This window comes from Berghia stephanieae, chromosome 3, assembly GCF_034508935.2.
Source record: "Berghia stephanieae isolate SIO BIC M18660-M18661 chromosome 3, UCSD_Bste_1.3, whole genome shotgun sequence".
Lineage (NCBI taxonomy): Eukaryota > Metazoa > Mollusca > Gastropoda > Nudibranchia > Aeolidiidae > Berghia > Berghia stephanieae.
Window position 1 is genome coordinate 84,867,364 of NC_088362.1, and position 7,965 is coordinate 84,875,328.

The window sequence follows — 7,965 nt, forward strand, 5'->3', positions numbered from 1 at the left end:
TATAATCATATGTGTCTGTGGAAAATACATTTGAAAATGGTATAAGCCCGTTTGGCTTATCTTTATCCCGCCGGCTTGCTTGACTGAGGCAAATGTATCAGCTAGTTCCAGGGTTGGCGCCTGCTTTGCAGAGTTTTCTGGACATCACAACAGTGTGTTGTAGTTAGGCTGACATCAGGGTCTTACCGCTGTTCAAGGACTGGGATGCAGGGATTCGGCACAACTGGGTCCTCCAACGACACGGAAAAGGACCAGGAAAATGGCCAGGACCTTCAATTTGAGAGTTAAAACAACAAGGTCTTAGAGCCAATCGAGTTTGTCTTTCGCCACCGAATCGTCCTTGAGCGACACATCATAATAGCCTTTATTTGCCGACAAAGGCAAGGGGAAGCAGTAACTCCATGATAATGGTAGTTGGTATATGGTTTAAACATCAACTGACAGTCGAGCTATCTTACATGATGAGAATTTAACAGGGTTGTGTCCCTGGTATTTCTTTATTTATTTTTATTAATTATAATTGAGGTTATGATGTGTGGCCGGCGATTGGCGGTGGGGTACAGACATTCAAGCAATATGCATATTGAATATAAATGAAATAATAACATAGATCATAAACAACTGTTAACTATAAAATAAGATACATATAGATATAGTTTTGTACAGGTATTCCAACTTACGAACCTCCATGGAATAGCACAATTAAAATATATACACAAACTATAATATTAATGCTAGATTAAATTGAATTCACAGTAATATCTCGTTCAACTTTGAATGTTAACCAATAATTCATTTTACCTCCAGCCGAGATAGACAAACTTTTACAAGTTTGAAATTGGAGAGATAGCTCTTTTCTCGTGGGCTTCTTAGCGTGTGTGTGATCAGATTCAGATATGAATTTGGTTTTGTGAAACGAAAATAGCCAATCAGAAGAATTTCCTGTTTTAGATAGCCAATGATATCCAGATGCGTTGGTAAGAAATAATAACGGATAATTACCGGAGAGCTAGACCTTAATTGTAATTTTAGCTACTCTTGAACGAGACAAGGACTTCAGTGCATATGCACGATGGCGACTTGTTTGGAAAAGGTAATTAGCAGATGGCATGAATACAATGGGCAGACAATTTGAACAGGTAAATAAGCCTTAAGCTGAAAGTGAATGTTCCGTTATACAATGGAAATGTTTTCCCACCTAACGACCAAAATTTCCGTTAGAAAGATTTGGGGCTTTATTGGAGAAAGGCTGTCCGTGTTTGAGTATTTTTAATGGAGGTGTTGATCAAATATATGTCTCGTCCACTAGGTTTGAAGTGGTTTTGAACGAGACGATGACGAATGATAAAGAAATCACGCAGTGAAAGAAAATCGCTCGTCACAATAATAATAGTTATAATAATAATAATAATAAATAATAATAATAATAATAATAATAATAATAAAACATAATATAATAATGATAATAATAATAGTTATAATGATAATAGTATTAAAATAATGATAATAATAATAATAATAATAATAATTATTATTATTATATTATTATTATTATTATTATTATTATTATTATTATTATTATTTATTATTATTTTTATATAATAATAATAATAATAATAATAATAATAATAAGAAGAAGAAGAAGAAGAAGAAGAAGAAGAAGAAGAAGAAGAAGAAGAAGAAGAGAATGATAATAATAATAGTTATAATAATAATAATAATAATAATAATAATATAATAATAATAATAATAATAATAATAATAATAATAATAATAATAACAATAATAATAATAATAGTAAGTATGATAATAATAATAATAATAATAATAATAATAATAATAATAATAATAATAATAATAATAATAATAATAATAATGATGATGATGATGATAATAATAATAATAATAATAATAATAATAATAATAATAATAATAATAATAATATATAATATAATCATAATTAATAATAATAATAATAATAATAATAATAATAATAATAATAATAATAATAATAATAATAATAATAATAATAATAATAACAATAATAATAATAATAATAATAATAATAATAATAATAATAATAATAATAATAATAATAATAATAATAATAATAATAATAATAATAATAATGATGATGATGATAAAATTATACAACACAACATACTAAGCATGATGCAGATTACATGATTATAAAATAATACCTATGAATAAGGTTTTAAGATGGCTTTGAATGTTTCCATTATTTGCTTTTCTCTGATCTGCCTGGGCAGACCTTTCCAGACTTTTAGGCCAATAAAATTCGAAAGTTTTGGAATTTATTTTTTTTTGGAACGATTAACAATGTGATGTCGCGGGAGCTCCTTAAGAGGCGATAATTTGACTTATTTTTAATCAAGTCCGAAAGATAGTGGGGGGGGGGGGGGCAAGGCCAATTTAAGCATTTAAAAACAGTGGTCGAAATGTTATATTCAATCCGTGCTTTGACGGGAAGCCAAAGCCAGTGCATAGTTACCAAAAGGAGGTTAGCGTAGTAAGTTTTTCTTCTCATCCTTCAATAAAAAGTCAAATATTTAACGCGTCAAATTGAGATTCTGTTGCCCAGGTCTATTTAGATATGGACTATAACATACATAAATGTTATATTATTTATTTTCGCTTTATCTCGACAATATCCTCGTGGTAGCATCACCACTGTTTCGACTTCAAATTCTTCCGCCGAGAGGTCATCTCTGCTGACTCCTACCTCCGATCGGGGTACTGCCTCCCTAGAGTTGAGTCATAGGTACCAGGAATTTGTGTAAAAGTGGTTCTGCCTGATACCACGGTGAGTGCTGTAATGGCTCGGTGCCATTATGGTGTTACTCACGCTAAGCCGTTATGGTGAAGTTAATCGCTGATTAATGGACTCGTTGATTCATTATGACATTTCCTGCAGGGGCCCAATGGACAATCATACGGGAGCTTGACGAAAGGCTAAAAAATCAAGAGAGCTCATACCGGTTTGCATATGACTCAGTTGTTAGATGAGTAAGCCAAGTTTAATGAATGATTGGTTACATAACATTGTAGTGAAACCTTTTGTTTTCAGCTTTCATTTCGTAAACTGGCTTAGTAAACAATCAACCTTAAATACTTGGAGAAAGAGTCAGCGGTAAGGATAGCAATTTAATGCGGTATAGTTTTTGTTTCGAGTCTAGAGGGTACCGAATTCATCCCTTCGCGGCGCAAAGTGACCTTAATCACTTTACGGCGCTGCACTTCGGATGGCGCCTGAGTTATTCGAGTCTTCTCTTGTAATAGACCTGGAAGAATTATTTCCCTTCTGGGATGAATAAAGTTAATTTATGTGATTGTGCATATATGTGTTAAATGTTAAAGGCCCTCATCTTCCAAAACGGCCTTGACACATTCTAGATTTTTGGAGCATCCTGTTTTCATCAGTAATCTTGAACTTTTATATAGCGCAAGATTCAAAATGTACTCAACGTACTCTACGAGAGTCTCAAGCCAGTAGCAATATCTAGCATATTATTATAGAAAGATACGCGACGCATTTAAGCCGCTATTACGTATCGTGATTTGTCGGTGGTTTTTCGACAGAGGCAACGTTGCTGCCTGCCAGCTACCATAGTTATATTTTATATCGTTGACTAGAATTTGTATAATCATCTGAAATCGTGCCTTTTTTATATTTCCACACTCCCTCCTGTGTTTTATTTAAGCAAATCAGATAGAATGCATTTTAAATAGAAAAGCAAGTAACGACTACTGCCCAGTTCAATCATTAAACGCAGAGATAAAGTTTATTCTACAGCTGTGAAGAACTCGTATTTTGTCTTTGCAATGTTCCAGCATACCGTTTATCGATTTTGTACATTATAACCATCTTCATGGTTTGGAAAAAAGATTAGCGAGACATGGAATAGTTATCAACAAGCCTATCAAATTAATAGAAGGATTGTTTAAAAGTGCTGTTTGAATTTCAACGTAAAAAAAAAATATTAAGAGTTGTGGTAAATATTAGAATTGATGATACTACAATTGTTTATTTTTAGTTTTTAGTTTTCCTCAATCGTTCACTGCGTAACAACAAATTCCTATCACAAGATGTGTAAATCTTTTCCTTCAGTTAAAAAAAAATATTTTGATGTACTTGCCAGGTTCCAAGAGTGCCAAAAGTATCAATGATTTAGAATTCTTTATTTTTTCGGTAACCTAATCACTATTTCAAAATAGCTTCATGCAATATTTCCCATTATTCACAAAGATGCGTCTGTAATCTAGGCTAGCCTAGATACTTCCAAAATAAATAAAATCATTACGCGAAAAAACAAAATGATAAAGATTCGGCGAATAGCACTGTGTCGTCTTCATTAGAAAAAAAAATATTAAAAAAAAAAAATACAAATATGACTTGGATACATTTCTATTCTCAAGACTTCCTTACATTTGTAGTTCTTTATCTGTTCTTGATTGAGAATAGAGAAAAGGAATGTAGATTGACTCTACCAGAGAATGGCGATTGAATTCTCCTAGTAGATTATACATTCACATAATATTGTCAAAGTGTGAGTGAGATAGCCGAATGGATACTGTGTTACACAACGTGTTCATTGTCCCATTTTGTCTCTCTGCTTATATTATTTACATATCTTTTCATTATCCATGTAACCAGTCTCTTTTTCTTGTTTCTTTTATTGATGAAGTACCAAGAACTCAGTTGATCGAGCACTGCGCTTCACACGCAAAGGGACCAAGATCGATCCCGGGTGAAGTTGAGATTTCTGACCCCCATGTCCATCCAGCAGTGATTGGGTAGCCGGGTCTGTTAGAACTGGCGGAAAGTACTTTGTGATAGACTAGCGTCCTATCTAAGGGTAACAAGCAATTGCTATTGTCCGTTTCATGCTATAGAAACCGAGATAAACTCCGGCTCCACTGGCCTAATGGATCTGACGGACGACTACCAAAAGAAACAAAAAAAATTAAGTACTTTGTGATTGAAAGGCTAACGTGAAACTGTCAATTGTTCCATAGCGTTTTCTCAGATTATGTAGATATTAAGTTTTGGTTAAAGTATGAAAATATCATGTATTTCAAGTCATCCGAGTATTGCTAGATTAAAATGAGAAAATTTGTAGAAAAATGCCATGGTTATTTTATATTTTTTAAAATCTATGAACGAAGCACATGATTCGTCTAAATGGTTACAATTGCAATACCACGAATGATGATAAATTCTAAGGACCTAGAGAAGTTCTAGATTAAAACAGACAACAGAAATAGAGCAGTGTTTAGGAGCCAAACCCGGGATCCAACTAGTACGGCACCCTCAGAAAGAGAGAGGAAGAGAGAGAGAGAGAGAGAGAGAGAGAGAGAGAGAGAGAGAAGAGAAGAGAAAGAGGGAGAGAGAGTGAAGAGAGAGAGAGGGGCGAAGAGAAAGAGAGAGGAAGAGAGAGAGAGAGAGAGAGAGAGAAGAGAAGAGAAAGAGAGAGGAAGAGAGAGAGAGAGAGAGAGAGAAGAGAAGAGAAAGAGAGAGGAAGAGAGAGAAAGAGGGAGAGAGAGTGAAGAGAGAGAGAGAGAGATGAGAAGAGAGAGAGAGAGGAAGAGAGAGAGAGAGAGAGAGAGGAAGAGAGAGAGAAGAGAAAGAGAGAGAAGAAGAAGAAGGAGAGAGAGAGAGAGAGGGAGAGAGAGAGAGAGAAAGAGAGAAGAGAGAAGAGAAAGAGAGAGGAAAACAGAAAGAGAGAGAGAGATGGAGAGAGAACGAGAGAGAGGGAAAGAAAGAGGGAGAGAGAGAGACAGAGAGAGATAGAGAAAGAAAGAAAGAAAGAAAGAAAGAGAGAGAGAGAGAGAGAGAGAGAGAGAGAGAGAGAGAGAGAGGGGGGGGGGGGGGGGTTGACGATCGGACGCACTACCCTCAGATATCCGGCTACTCAAAAAAAAAAAAAAAGTATAAAATATGAGGCTGCATCAATGCTATGGGCTGCATGCATAGGGCTTTCTGGTCTAATCTCTTCAAATTGACTGGAACCTGACACCGGTGCGTCGACTCAGAGGAAACCTAAATGCGTTGGACCGTATCCGACGTGAGCGCGTGAGAAATGCTTGAATGAAGAGTAGGTGAGCGCATGCACATGAGAGAGGAACGGAAACGCGTTGACCCCCAGGAGAACAGTGACCATTGGCCCCTTGACGAATGAAAACAATAAGACTGATGTAAGGATTATGTTATGAAAATTCCCAGCCGTCTGCCCGTCCACTTCCTGTCTGTCTGTCTGGTTTGTCGTTTGTGTTGTCTAGACTGGACACCAGATGATGATCCAATGATGTCTGGAAGCAACTGTTGTAATTAATAGGGCCAGCCTGGATAATGCGGGTAATTATTATTATTATTATTATCATCATCATCATCATCATCATCATCATCATCATCGTCATTATGTAAGAGAGTAAGCTTATGCAAGAAATTTACCCAAGAATTTGTAGAAAAGCATGGCAATAAAACTTGACCAATATTAGAAAGTACAATGGGGATAACTGTAGGAGATTGCATTTATTTTCGGTTGTTGTTCATTAAACATGATTAATATTCAAGCAAAGTTAACGACGCTAGAATTTCAATGAAAATATGGTCAATACTAAATGGGTTTAGGACAGTTTTATATTTCAAGTTAAGGACAAGTCGTTGTGTTAAGTAGTAGAAAATTACTTTCGTTGATTAGTTTCAATTGGTATTTATTTGGGACAAAAGACAACAGATTGTAATAGGTTTTTGTTATTTGGGCGAACGTACCAAAATATTATTATATCATAAAAGCGGGATTCAACATTAATATTTAAGGATTTGACGTTTCAGGTTTGAATATGATTTGGTCTTACTCTTAGGGGTTGGAAAGTAGACTGTCAACGAACTGTCGAAACTACAAGGATGTGTGGTTAAAGGGAAATATGGGTAGAGTTTACTATAGGAAATAAAACAGAGTGTTGATAGATTCTACTGGACATTCTGATTTTGTTCTACTTGAGTGCACTTTTCTAGTTTGCTGCACGTTCTAACATCCAACCAATAATCTTTTATTTTACGGACTTAAATATTCCACATATATTGAAAATGGTTACTTAGGCAAAATGACTTTACATTTGGATTGATTTTACGGATATGGAATTTATGAAACTGATTGAATTATGACCATGCTATTTGATTTTTGGATTTAGAATTTATGATAAGAAATAAAGCAGTAAGAAATGAAACTTGAAATCTGGACTTTTATTTGAATGTCTGGATGTTGTGCATTCAATTATCATGATTGAACTCTTCCGTCATTATTAACATCTACAACACAATACAAAGGAATAACATTACCATCTATCAAAACGCCACTATACGATCATAAGCCATTACATATGTGCAACTACGCCATAATTATTATTATTATTATTATTATTATTATTATCATCATCATCATCATCATCATCATCATCATCATCATCATCATCATCATCGTCATCATCATTATTATTATTATTATTATTATTATTATTATTATTATTATTATTATTATTATTATTATTATTATATTATTCATCATCATCATCATCATCATTATCATTATATCATTATTATTATTATTATTATTATTATTATTATTATTATTATTATTATTATTATTATTATTAACCTTATGATGCTGCAGGTTGTTTCAGGTAGCTATGATTGTAACGGCAGTTCGTTATTTTGATTGCTGGTAAACCCTCCATAAGTGTTGGCGTGATATAGATTGATCAACTTACGTGAGGACGAAGTAAAATTACATTGCTGAACACGACATCTCACAAGGGGATTTCGGATTCTGCGCATCAATTGTTGATGAAGGGCACGTTCCTGTTTTGTTTACTGTTGTTTAGTTGCTTAAATAAAGCTCTGCACGCATCCATTGATCGGATACACAGACTTAAATCAAGATT